The sequence below is a fragment of the Delphinapterus leucas genome, unplaced genomic scaffold (genome assembly GCF_059928025.1).
Source record: "Delphinapterus leucas isolate spDelLeu-1000000601 "Yukka" unplaced genomic scaffold, BTC_Dleu_Yukka2 spDelLeu_asBTCV2_sq31, whole genome shotgun sequence".
Classification (NCBI taxonomy): Eukaryota; Metazoa; Chordata; class Mammalia; order Artiodactyla; family Monodontidae; genus Delphinapterus; species Delphinapterus leucas.
The window spans coordinates 14,558,272-14,572,523 of record NW_028322240.1 but is presented as its reverse complement, the minus strand read 5'-3'; the positions used below and the strand labels follow the sequence as shown (position 1 = coordinate 14,572,523).

The following is a 14,252-nucleotide window of genomic DNA, read 5'->3' as shown; positions in this document are numbered from 1 at the left end:
GATTCTTTTCCATTATAGAGTGTTACAAGGTATTGAATATAGTTCCCTGTGCTATACAGGTGTTCGTTATTTTTCTGTTTTATATATGGTAGTGTGTATCTGTTAATCCCAAACTCCTAATTTATTCCTTCCTCCCTCCCCACATTGGTAATCATAACTTTGTTTTCTATGTCTATGAGTCTGTTTCTGTTTTGTAAATAAGTTCATTTGTATCATTTTTTAGATTCCACACATATAAGTGAAATCATGTGATATTTGTCTTTCTCTGTCTGACTTCACTTAGTATGAAAATATCTTGGTTCATCCATGTTGCTGCAAATTTCGTTCTTTTTACAGTTGAGTAATATTCCATTTTGTGTGTGGGGGCGGGGGGTGGCGAGCGTAAGGTTGGCCGAAAAGTTCATTCGGGTTTTTCCATCAGATCATGTGAAAAACCCAAACGAACTTTTTGGCCAGCCCAATATATATACACACACATATATAATATCTTTTTTATCCATTCATCTGTTGATGGGCATTTAGGTTGCTTCCATGTCTTGGCGATTATAAATAGTGCTGCTGTGAACATTGGGGTGCATGTGTCTTTTCGAATTAGAGTTTTTGTCTTTTCCAGATATATGCCCAGAAGTGGGATTGCTGGATCATATGGTAACTCTATTTTTCCTTACTGGCTGCACCAATTTACATTTCCACCAACAGCATAGGAGGTTTCCCTTCTCTCCACATCCTTGCCAACATGTTATTTGTGTTCTTTTTGATGATAACCGTTCTGACAGGTGTGAGGTGATAGCTCATTGTGGCTTTGATTTGCATTTCCCTGATGATTAGCGATATTGAGCATCTCTTCATGTGCCAGTTGGCCATCTGCCTGTCCTCTTTGGAAAAATGTCTATTCAGTTTTTCTGCCCATTCTTTAATTGGGTTGTTTGTTTTTTTGATGTTCAGTTGTATGAGCTGTTTATGTATGTTGGATATTAACCCCTTATCAGTCGTATCATTTGCAAATATCTTCTCCCATTCAGTACATTGTCTTTTTGTTTTGTCGATGATTTCCTTTGCTGTGCAAAAGCTTTTAAGTTTAATTAGGTCCCATTTGTCTACTTTTGGTTTTGTTTCCTTTGCTTTAGGAAATGGAGCCAAAAAAAATATTGCTGCAGTTTATGTCAAAGAGTGTTCTGCCTGTGTTTTCCTCTAGCAGTTTATCGGTCTTACATTTAGGTCTTTAATCCATTTTGAGTTTATGTCTGTATATGGTGTTAGAGAATGTTCTAACTTCATCGTTTTATCTGTAGCTGTTCCGTTTTCCCAGCAGCACTTACTGAAGAGACTGTCTTTTCTCCATTGTATATTTCTTGCCTCCTTTGTCATAGATGAATTGACCATAAGTGCGTGGGTTTATTTCTGGGCTTTCTATCCTGTTCCATATATATCATTTATCAATATATCCCTAGTTTTAAGAGGAAGCATGGGAACTAATATTTAATGAGGCCTAATATGTGTGGGCACCATGCTAAATCCCATTCATCCATCCATTCCTTTGAATCAACCATCATCACTTTTTGTGTTATATCCCACCTTTGACAAAGGGGCTATACAGTGTGTTTATTTTCACACAGTTACTAAGTGAAAGCTGGAATATGAACCCAGTTCCAAAGGATGGGCTTTTGCTGTTACACTATAGTAAATTGATCAGCCAGTCTGGACCCCAAAACTAGACTTAGGAATTTGATTACTGGACTTCTGGGGGGCTTTGGGTCAGTAAGATTGAGCTAAGCCTGGTATTAGGAGAGACCCAACCTAGTGGCAAGGAAGTTCCCAGGCTGAAGGCACCTGGAGACCTTTCACACTCATCGGAAAGGATGGCAGTAGAAGATCACTAGAAGGATATGTTTAAGACCAGCACCAGTGCTTGGAGCCTCCTGTGTTACACAACGCCTGCTTTCCTGAAGACTGCCAACAGAGATGAGTTCTAGGGCATTAGTGGCCCCCACTGCTGCAGCCTGGGAAGCCCTCAAATCTCTTGGGGCCTCAGGTTCCTCATCTTCAAGGTGGACAAAATAATCCAAGCTCTGGTTTCCCAATTCTAGGTCATTTCCTACTGGTGTACCTTGAGGAGGCTGACTACTTCACAAGCTCAAAATCTTTCTCAGCCATGTGTCACCACCTCAAAGGTTCTCATCATTAGGGCTGGTATATTTGATCTAGTGCCATTGAGCACTGTGAGTCTGGAGAAATGCACAGTGAAAAGAAGATTCCACATTCAAATACATTGGGGGAATGCATTGTGCTCTCTCCCCTCTTGAAGATCAGCAGTGCTGTGACGTCCTGCAGAGCTTAATCAGCCTGGATTAACACCACGTCTCCCAGATGGCTATGACCTGGGACACTCCTTTCTCTGCATCACTAATGATTCTCTCATGAAACATTCTTTGAAAACTCTTGGACTGAGGGTGTGGAAATCCATGTTAAGATAGTTTTTTAAATTCCCACAGGAGAAAAACCACTTACACATGGGCAGTCCTGACCCTTGGGCACAATTAGGGAAGCAGGGACTTGGCAGAGTACTGAAGGAATTCAGGTGGAAAGAGGAAGCATTTTCATGATGGGAGAGCATAGGGTAGCTGAGTGGATTTACTTGCTAGGGTTGCCATAACGAAATACCACAGACCAGGTGGCTGAAACAACAGAAATTTATTTTCTTACCATTCTGGAGGCTAGAAGTCCAAGATCAAGGTGTCAGCAGGGTTAGTCTCTTCTAAGATCTCTCTCCTTGGCTTACAGATGGCTGTCTTCTCCCTGTGTCTTTACATGGTCTTTCCTCTGTGTCTGTGTCATAATTTCCTAAGGACACCAGTTACATTGAATTGGGGCCCATTTATATGACCTCCTTTTACCTTAATTTCCTCATTAAAGACTCTATCTCCAAATAGAATCCCATTCTGAGGTACTGGGGTTTAGGGCTTCAACATATGAGTTGCGTTGGGAGAGAAATTCAACCCATAACAATGGAGAAGAGAATAAATCTGGGAAAGGTGCTGTGTCTGGGGCCCTGGACTGTTTGAAGGCTGGGATGCCATTGCTTGAGAAACACTTCTTGAATGCTCACTGTTTTCAAGCCTCCACATAGAGGCTTGTAGGAAGAGAAAAGACAGCTAGCCTACGATTTGGCTTTTTTTTTTTTTTAATAAATTTATTTATTTATTTTTGGCTGCGTTGGGTCTTCGTTGCTGTGCACAGGCTTTCTTTTAGTTGCGGTGATCAGGGGCTGCTCTTTGCTGTGGTGCACGGGCTTTGCATTGCGGTGGCTTCTCTTGTTGCGGAGCACGGGCTCTCTGCGCATGGGCTTCAGTAGTTGTGGCTCGTGGGCTCAAGAGTGCAGGCTCAGTAGTTGTGGCGCACGGGCTTAGTTGCTCTGCGGCATGTGGGATCTACCCAGGCCAGGGCTCAAACCTGTGTCCCCTGTGTTGGCAGGCGGATTCTTAACCACTGCGCCACCAGGGAAGTCCCCAAATTGGCATTTTTAGCTGAAAACCCATGTGCCTCATCCAGCACATAGTTTGAATTTGTGACTAGGAAACTTGGTTACAGCTGTGTCTCTAATGTCAGTTTTGGGGGGAACAAAAAAGGTCGTGTACAGTATTTTATGGAGCTGTTCAGAGATAGAACATTTGATGAAACACATATCAGATTTTTCATTAAAACCGCTTTTACACACTCGATGAAATTGCTGACAAAATACTGTTAAAGTAATTAGATTTAGTTTAGACAAGGTAAAAAAAAAAAATGCACTAAAAGAGTTCAGTAAAATCACAGAAGTCCTCAAAGAGTGAGCTGTGGTCTTGGGGGGAAATAAAATTAACTTTGAATTTACAGTCACTATACACTCACTGTGAACTATTGCTTACTATTATTAACATCACAAAAAATCAAGGGCATCTAAATTTGTCTAAGAGGGTCAAAACATATTTTTATAAATTTTAGAGAAACTGGCTTTCCCAAATGAAAATGCATGTGAAATATGCAACAGAAATGGCCTTCCAATGAAATATAAAGATACACAAACAATGAAAGAAAAATATTTTGCATGACTAGGAAGAAGATGATTCACATACAAATAGTTCCAAACTAACCTGTTTACAAACTACTTTTTGGCCATTATAGGTCAAAGTATCGTCTTGATTGAGGGAGGTTGGAATAAACTGAGCCATGTACTGCTTTTAGGAAGGTTTTCTCATAATATTCCAGAATTGAAAGATTTGAAAGAACAATTCAGGAAGTACTGTACCCTCTAGATACTGCTTTAAAAGGCAATGAAAACTGTAATGTAAGGGATTATTTATATAATAAATTTATTTAATAAAATGCGAATGTTGTGTAATATTTTCTGTAATAATAATTATACATGACCCCAAGAGTAGTTGAATGTGTATAAAATGCATAGTTCGTTTTCTGAACCTAAGTGTTGCTTTAAAAACCTTATTGATAATTTCAGGTGCTACCCCTTATCAGAACAGAATTTCTTCATACTGAAATCAATTTAAAAACTCTGAGTTTTAATGACTCAAGGAAGGTTGTCTAATTTGACATTACTGACAATAGAATACAAATTATATAAAAATCTTGATGATAGAGAGTAGATTTTAAGTGTTCTTACCACACCCACCCCCCCCAAAAAGGTACCTATGTGACGTAATGGATGTGTTAATTAACTTGACTGTGATGATCATTTCACAGTACATTCATATATCAAAACATTTTGTACACCTTGAATATGTAAAATTTTATTTTCAGTTGTACCTCAATAAAGGCAGGAGCAGAGGGAATCTTTTTTTTTTAACTGAAGTATAGTTGATTAACAATATTAGTTTCAGGTTTACAGCATAGTGATTCAGTATTTTTACATTATACTCCATTAAATGTTGTTACAAGTTAATGGCTGTAATTCCCTGTGCTATACAATATATCCTTGTTGCTTATCTGTTTTATACATAGTACTTTATATGTCTTAATCCCATACCCTATTTTGCCCTTCTTTGCTTCCTTCTCCCCATTGGTAACTACCGTTTTTTTTTTTTTTTACTGTATCTGTGAGTCTCTTTCTGTTTTGCTATATACATTTGTTTGTTTTCATTACTAGATTCCACATATAAGTGATATCATACAGTGTTTGTCTTTCTCTGTCTGACTTACTTCACTAAGCATAATATTCTGTAGGTCTATCCATGTTGCTGGAAATGGCAGAATTTCATTCTTTTTTATGGCTGAGTAGTGGTCCATTGTATATATGTACCACATCTTTATCCATTCATCTGTTGATGGACACTTGTGTTCCTTCCATATCTTGGCTATTGTAAATAGTGCTGCTGTGAACATTGGGGTGCATGTATCTTTTCGAATTAATGTTTTCATTTTTTTCTGGATATATACCCAGAAATGGAATTGCTGGTAGTTCTATTTTCAGTTTTTTGAGGAACCTGCGTACTGTTTTCTGTAGTGGCTGCACCAATGTACATTCCCACCTACAATGTACAAGGGTTCCCTTTTCTCCACATCCTCACCAGCATTTGTTATTTGTAGACTTTTTGATGATAGCCTTTCTGACAGGTGTGAGGTGATATCCTACTGTGGTTTTGATTTGCATTTCTCCAATAATTATTGATGTTGAGCATCTTCTAATGTGCCTGTTAGCCACCTGTTATGTCTTCTTTGGAAACATGTCTGTTCAGGTCTTCGGCTCATTTTTTGATTGGGTTTTTTGTTTGTTTATATTGAGTTGTATGAGCTGTTTATATATTTTGGATATTAACTCCTTGTCGGTCATATTGTTTGCAAATATTTTCTCTGTTCCATAGGTTGTCTTTTCGTTTTGTCTATAGTGTTATGTGCTGTACAAAAGCTTTTAAGTTTAATTAGGCCCCATTTATTTATTTTTGCTTTGTTTCTTTTGCCTTAGGAGGCTGATCCAAAAAGATACTGCTACAATTTATGTCAAAGAGTGTTCTGCCTATGTTCTCTTCTAGGAGGTTTTATGGTTTCAGGTCTTAAATATATATATTTAGGTCTTTAATCCATTTTGAGTTTATTTTTGTATATGGTGTGAGGAAGTGTTCTAATCTCACTGTTTTACATGGAATTGTCCAGTTTTCCCAGCACCACTTGTTGAAGAGACTGTCTTTTCTCCATTGTGTATTCTTACCTCCTTTGTTTAGATTAATTGACCATAGGTGCATGGGTGTGGGAATCTTGATTATAAAACCATAATAATGTTAAAATGAAGGCAAGAAAAATAAATTTTATAGAATAAATACATATTAACTTATGAATTATATATCTCTTTATTTTAGCCAAGCAAATATCACTGCCCCAAGAGCAGAACACCCAGAAATACACAATGGTAATTAAATTCAGTCATCTCTGGAATTTTTTCCAACTTGTAGTCCATATAAAACCCATGACTTTATATATACCTTATTTTGTGTTATAAAAGTGTTTTGTCTTTAGGAAGACAGAGTGTATTTCATAACAGTTCAATAGTGTGATTTAGAACTCTTACTTATTTAAAGACATCTGGTATGTGGTACTTTTGCCCCTGACCCTGCAGACGTTGGGAGGGGGCTGCCCAGATCCCGCCTTCAGTTCCCCTAAAGTGAATAAGCCAGAGGTGGGAAGGGACAAAGACACACTTCCCTCTGGGTGAGAGGAGAGTAACCAGCCCCCAAAGCCAGTCCCCACTTCCCCATCTGGTTTGATTTACTCTGATTTCCTCAGTCTGTGCTCCCCTCTCAGCCTGTTCCCCACGTTCCCAGATGCTGCTCGTCTAGCCAGCCCGGAGCTTCCGGCAGAATGGGGAAGGCAGAGGGTTTCCCTGGGAAAATATGCTGTGAGATGCTATCAGAGCTAAAAATATACGGTCCCTAAGCTCCACCCTCATTAGTTAGAATAAAACCCAGGGATTTCTGCCTTCTGGTGTTTCAGACCAACAGGAAAGGGGGAAATCAAAGAGCCCCGGTTGGGGCATTTCTTAGACACTTCTGGCAAGGAGCCCAGCCCTGAGCTGCTGAAAGCTCGCTGGACTCATCGGGGCTGCGGTGGGGAAGGGACTGATCGCCTGGGTTCAGCCCATCCACAGCTGCCATGTAGTCTCCTTTAATTTGCTCCCCCTGTCATCAACATTCCCGTCCTATGCTCAAAGATCCAGGCTCAGGAAGCAATACAGGTTAGACAGCCACACCAAGGGCTCTTTTCAGTTCATCCTGGGGTCCCAGGCCCCCTTGACCCTTCCGAGATGCTCACACCTGCCCCTGTCTGCCAGGAATGCGCCCCTACCTCACCTCCACCTCCCCACCTTCACAGACTCAGGCCTTCCATCATCCTTCAAGCTTCACTTAAAACACCCTTCCTCCTGGAAACCTAGGTCCCAGTTGCTCTGTTCAAATACTCTCTGTACATTCTCTACTTGACCTTCTTGCCGTTTATCAGAATTATAATTCAACGTTCATTGTGTGACCATTTCATGAATACAATCCATGACTATAGAGATTGCACCTGTCTTGCTCACCCACCATAGAGCCTGTGCCTTACACAGCAGATAACACATCGAAAGTGTTCCATCTGTGTCTGCTGATGGCATCAATCCCCCTGTCTCCTCGAAAAAGTTTGCCATGTAATTGGTGTCAAGTCAGCCTGCCTTAAAACAGCAGCTGTCATAAAAGAGAAGAGAATAAAGGACTAATTGTCAGGCGTTGACTGCGGCCATGATGGTTGTACTATATAGGGTGGTAGGGAGGCCTGGAGTTGGGATAGAGGCAGGAGGGACTGGGACAAACTCCAGAATGGAGCAGAGTAAGGGATGGGCATGAAGTCTGGGGGCAGGCATGGAGGCAGAGCCTGCTGGGAGTAGTTCATGGTGGTGTTCGTTTTCTCTCTCTTGGGATCCTCCTTAGCCAAGAAAGGGGGCAAAAAGGAGTAACTGATTAAAAGCTGTGTTCTTGAAAACCCAGCTCTGCCAGGAACTAGCAAATTCTTAATCTCTCTTAATGTCAGGTTCCTTATGGATAAGAGTAATAGTAGGGATAATACCTATTTCTGCTGTTACTGCAATAATCAAATGACAGTATGCATGCGTTACCTTAGCACAGTGTTTTGGGGAATCAAGCACCTTCCTACTCTCGGTGCAAATGAAAGAGGGTATATAGCCCTGTATTATTGCTCCTTTAAAAAACTACCATGAATTTAGTGGCTTACAGCAGCACAGATTTATTCTTACAGTTATGGACATCAGAAGACCAAAGTCATCGGATTTATTTAATCACTAGGCTAAAATCAAGGTGTCAGAATTTCCTTGGGTCATTGTGAGGGCTGGAAATGTTCTATATTCTTATGAGGATGGCAGTTACAAGGGCGTATACATATGTAAAATTGCATCGATCTTCACACATCATTTTAACATTTGTGCACTATTCTTTATGAAGTGTTGCCTCAGTAAAAATGTACATTTAAAAATTTAGGATTTTTTTTGTGTGGCCAAAAGCCAGGAATTGTTAACCTGAGTCCCCCTGAAATTCAGTGCACAGTGGTGTGTGTATGTAGGTGTGTGCATCTTTCTGTGTCGAGCGTTGCACAATTTGTCTTAGGTTCTTAAAGCAATGTGGGGCCCCTAAAAAGTTAAAAATTACCAGTGAAGCCTTTCCCTAAAATGGGGACCACTCGCTCATGGCTCTGCTGGGGTTTGACTCAAGGTCAGACCACTCTGTACAGACCAGGCATTCTGGAAATGCAGGATGGAATTGGAGAGGCATAAATATATTTATTGGACCTATCACAAAACAAACAATGACATTTTTCTTTGGGCAGCAAAAAGCAGATAATTATCTCCAGTAGATTTTTAGCTCCATTTTAAAAAGGCTGCAGCCAGTCCAGAGTTGGACAGCTGTGTCCCCACTCCTTCCCCCAACTGCCTCGCATCCCCATCTCCATCAGGGCGGAGGTCCTCCAAGGTGGAATGGCGGCTTGGCCCCCTGCCCCACCTGACAAGCCATGAGGAAACCTTAACCCACACTCTGGATTCCTTTGGAACCTCTCTTCCAGGCCCAGCTTGCAAACCAGAATTTCCAGTGTGACTGTGTTGCCAGTAAGTTAATTAAGCAGCCAACAAGGACTGGGTGCTCCCCTCAGTGGATGTATCCAAAGGGGCAGGGCAAGGCATCTGGTCCTCTGTCTCGCTCCGTGGTAAGAGGCAAATGGGAGGGATGTAGCTCAGAGAGCGGAGGCCAGCAATGAGAGTAAAAGCCCCATGGGGTGGGAATGCAGAAAATGAATGTATTGAGTGCTTAGTGGGTGAATGCCAGGCTCTGTGCTATATAAAGACTTTACATAAAAGAATGGACTCTGATCCAGACAGCCTAGGGGTGGATCCCAACTCAGTCACTTTGTAGCTGTGTGGCCCCAGGGCCAGTTGCTTACTCAGTCTGTGTGCTTGGACCCTCCTCTGTAATATGGGTGTTACAGGAGTATCTACCCTAAACTTTTCCACATAGCTTCTAGGCTGGCTCCCGCCTGGCCCTCTGACTTTTTCCTCTTTTTTTTGATTGAGGTACAATCCACTTACCATAGTTTATCCTTTCCAGTGTACAACTCAGTGGTTTTTCTTATGTTCACAAAGTTGTACAACAATCGCCTATATCTAATTCCAAAACATTTACATCATCCCAAAAAAGAAACCCCATACACATTGACAGTCACTCCCTACTCCCCCTCTGCCCCCAGCCCTGGAAGCCATTAATCTACTTTTTGTCTCTATGGATTGACCTTTTCTGGACCTTTCATATAAATGGAATCATGTAATATGTGGCCTTTAGTGTGTGACCTCTTGCATAATGTTTTCAGGGTTCATGCATGTTGTACCAGGAGGTATCAGGTCCTCATTCCTTTTTATGGCCAAATGATATTCCACTGAATGGATGTACCACACCTTGTTTATCCATTTATCAGTTGATGAACATTTAGGGTCTTTCCACTTTGGGGCTCTTGTGAATAATGCTGCTATGAACATTTGTGTACAAGTTTTTACGTGCACATATGTTTTCACTTCTCTTGGGTATGTGCTAGGAGTGAATGATTTTATCTTGTATCACTCTCCTGCTCCTTGTCAAAAGGGCCTTCCTTCTATCCCTCAAACAAACCAAGCTTGCTTGTACCTCAGGGCCTTTGTATTAGCTATCCCCTCTGTCTGGAAGGCTCTTCCCCCAGATAGTCCCTTGATTCACTCCTTGTCAGTCACATCTCACTTTAAACATCACCACCTCAGTAAGCCCTTCCCAGACCATTTTATCAGTCATTCCCTGCCTCTTACCCTATTTCATTTTCTTTGTACCTATTATTACATTCTGATTTAATACTTTTAAATTTATTTGCATATTTGTAGGACATCTACCATTTCTAGAATGTAAGCTCCAGGAAGAGTAGGATCTTGTCCACCGTGACACTAGCTATCCCCGGTTGCTTGAACAGTGCCTGACATGCAGTAAGCACCTATTAAACATTAGTGATCGGGCTTCCCTGGTGGCGCGGTGGTTGAGAATCTGCCTGCTAATGCAGGGGACACGGGTTAGAGCCGTGGTCTGGGAAGATCCCACATGCTGCGGAGCAGCTAGGCCCGTGAGCCACAACTCCTGAGCCTGCGCATCTGGAGCCTGTGCTCCGCAACAAGAGAGGCCGCGATAGTGAGAGGCCCGCGCACCGCGATGAAGAGTGGCCCCCGCTTGCCCCAACTAGAGAAAGCCCTCGCACAGAAACGAAGACCCAACACAGCAAAAAAAAATAAATTAATTACTTAGTAAACTCCTACCCCCAACATCTTCTTTAAAAAAAAAAAAAAACCATTAGTGATCATTACTTGGTACCTCAGAGCAAACTTAGGCAGTAGGTCCTACTATTATCCTCATGTTACAAATGAAGAAACTGAGACTCAGAGAAGTTAAGTGACTTGGCCAAACTCCTACAAGTAGGAAGTCCAGAGCCTGGGTTTGATGCCAGGACTGTCTGGATCAAAGCTGGTGCCTCCTGTATGAAGCTTACTGCTTACTCCAGCTCCTGAGTCACAGACTGTTCCAAGACTTTCTCTGAGCTTAGACAAGAGGGCAAGGAGGCAGACATGTGGACACTGTCTGGTCTGGCAGCATCAAGAGGCCTGGCCCCAGGGGCAGGTGGTAGGAACACCCCTCTCCTGGGAGCTTTGGCTGGAGAAAGGGCTCCTCAGAGCCACCAACCAATCCCTGCCCCCCCACCCCCTGCAGCAGGCTCTCTCAAGTAGCAGACCTCACCTGCAGTGCCACCGTCATTCAGGGGAACTTCTTTTTGCACAAACTCCAGCAGGGACAGTGGTAATTAACTAACTTCTTCATGCCAGACGCTGTTCCATATATTAACTCACTGACACCCCCAATTAGCCTGATGAGATATATGCCATATTGTCCCCATATCATCAAGGCCCAAGGAGTTTAGTAACCTGCTCGAGAGCACCTGGCTAGAGAATGGTAGAGCAGGATAGAAGCCCAGCCTGTCCAACTCCAGGTTCCTGCTTTTAACCACTACTCCGTCCTGCATCTCAGTGGTGAGTTTGAGAATAAGGCTTCATTTACAAAAGAATCCACCACCAGGTAGCTGTGTGACCCTAGACAACCCATGCAAGCTCTCTGCCCCTTAGTTGTATTATCTGCATAAACAGACAAGAATCAGCTTCTTTCCCAAGTGTGTTCCCTAGAACCAGATGTTAATAGTATTATGTGGGTTCTGTGTGGGTGAGGGGTGGATTCCGTGATCAGTGGGATTTGGAACACTCTGGGTTGAACCAAGTTAAGCAGAATACTTTATAGCAGGACTTCCCAGGGACTTTAATATGCTAATAAGCAATTTGCATCTCTAAGAGGCAGTTTGAGGATGTAGCATTTCCCAAACTTTTTTGAACACAGAACAATGTAGAGAAGTGTTTCATGGAATACAATTTGGGAAACACTCATTAGAGATGCTTATTTAAAGGAAAAAGGCAGTTTTTCCTGAGATCGGAGAGAATTCTCTTCCCTTTCCTTACTTTCATTTTCTGGGAAGAGAGGAACGTGTAGACATTCATGGACCCCCTTCCGGCCTGTAGGGGACCTTTGGGGCATTTAGTGTGTAGACAGGAAAGGAAACACATTTACTAAGCCAGTTCTGTGACTGTGACCTAGGTTGTCTTTCATGATTCTCAAAACAGCCCTTTGGGGCAGGTTTAATTTAAGAAGGTGGTATATTGCAGGTGAAAATGCTGTCTTTGGAGTCAAACAAAAATGGGTTTGGTTTGCATCTTAGCTCTGCCATTTGATAGCTTGATCTATGTGAACTTGTGCAAGCCCCCTAATTTCTCTGTGCCTCAGTTTCCATATGTACAAAATGGATAATATGACACCTACTTCAAAAGGGTATTGTGTGGGTTTGCTGATATAATACCTAAGAAGCACTTGCATAGAGCAAGTATTCAGTAAGAGGTAACTTTATTACTATCATTATCATGATCATTATCTCTATTTTACAGATAAGACAACTCAGGCCCAGGAAAGGTAATCACTTGCCTAAGGCCACACAGCTACCGTGTGTGGCTGAGGTGAGACCCATACACCACCCCAAGCCTACTCTTCCTCTCCAGGATCCCCAAAGGAGGCTGAGCTAGTTCCAAGCTTGAAAGTAAAATGCCTCTCCCACCTCACACTGCTCGCTGCATGCCACTTCGGAGTGTGCGGGCACTTCCCCTGAGACCCAGAGGGTCCACTTACATAGAAGTGTTCAGACCCACTTGGCAGCATCATGCCTGTGTTCCAGGGCTCTGACAGCTGGCTCTGGAGAACTGACAAGGTCCTGAGCCCACGGGCATCCCTTCTAGAGCCTCCCCAGCAGGGAGACAGCGTGGAGGCTGAGGCATAAGTTTCTAGGCTCTTTCCCTGAATCAATGAAAGAAGCTCCTTTTTAAAGAGGTTTATGTGTTGTCCTTTGATGTAACTTTGGAAAAATGTTTTGATGCCTACCCCCCACCACCATCAAATAGAAAAAAAATCATTAAAAATCCTTCATTTTCGCAGCACATAGTGAGGAAACTGAGACCTATGTGAGAAAGACCTGCCTCAGGTCCAGAGTGTTAGTGATAGAATGGGGCCCACAACTCACATGGCCTGACTCTCCCTCTTTTGTTTTTTTTTTTTTTTGACTGCGTTGGGTCTTCATTGCTGTGTGCGGGCTTTCTCTAGTTGTGGAGAGCGGGGGCTCCTCTTCGTTGAGGTGCACGGGCTTCTCATTGCAGTGGCTTCTCTTGTTGTGGAGCACCGACTTTAGGCGCGTGGGCTTCAGTAGTTGTGGCACGTGGGCTCAGTAGTTGTGGCTCATGGACTTAATTGCTCCGCGGCATGTGGGATCTTCCTGGACTAGGGCTCGAACCCATGTCCCCTGCATTTGCAGGCTGATTCTTAACCACTGCGCCACCAGGGAAATCAGGCCTGACTCTTTTCAATACCAGCCTCTCAGACATCAGGGTCCAAGATGGGCTTATTTTTTAAAATCCGAAAGGGAAAACAGCCTAAATTTGTCCTCCATTTTTTAGTTGACTCTTCCCATTTTAGGATCAGTCTTCCCTCTGGCCGTGTAGCTCACTGTGCCCCCTCCCTGTTCCTACATACCAGATGCTGCAGATCCAAAGAGGTGTAGAGGACCAGCATCCCCACGGTCCCCCACCCTGCGGCTGCTGACCAGCGAGAGGCAGGAACGAGGATGAGACTGCATCAGTGCTTTGAGGACCCGCTCAAGTCCCAGCTTAGCCGCTTCTTATCTGAGTGACCTTGAGCAAGTCACCAGACCTGTCAGAGTCACTGTCATCAGTTGTAAAACTAGGATAACTTCATGTGCCTCATGAGATTGCTGTAAGGATTAGAGGTTCATACGCACAAAGAACCTGCAGCACACAAGTTGTGCAGCAAGTAAGAGTTCATATCAGTATTATTATTTTACCTCCAGCTGGTTTTAGATAAGATCCGAAGTTCTTTTCCATACACAAAGTGCCTTAGGCTCTCTGCACACCCACACCAAGGCCAAGCAGTGCTGCCCTTCCACATACATTCCTCATGGAGCTCTGCTCTCCATGGTAATGTGAAACTCCTTCCACCTGTAGGCAGATATTCTGATGGAGGATCCCATAAACACGGTATGATCAGCTTGAGAAGAGCGGTCAAAAA

General features: G+C 42.8%; 1 long non-coding RNA gene across 1 annotated transcript in view; it reads right to left on the bottom strand.

The window, feature by feature from the left end:
* Positions 1 to 14,252, bottom strand: part of LOC149743989 (uncharacterized) — a 48,086-nt gene that overhangs the window by 25,287 nt on the left and 8,547 nt on the right. The window lies entirely within an intron of this gene.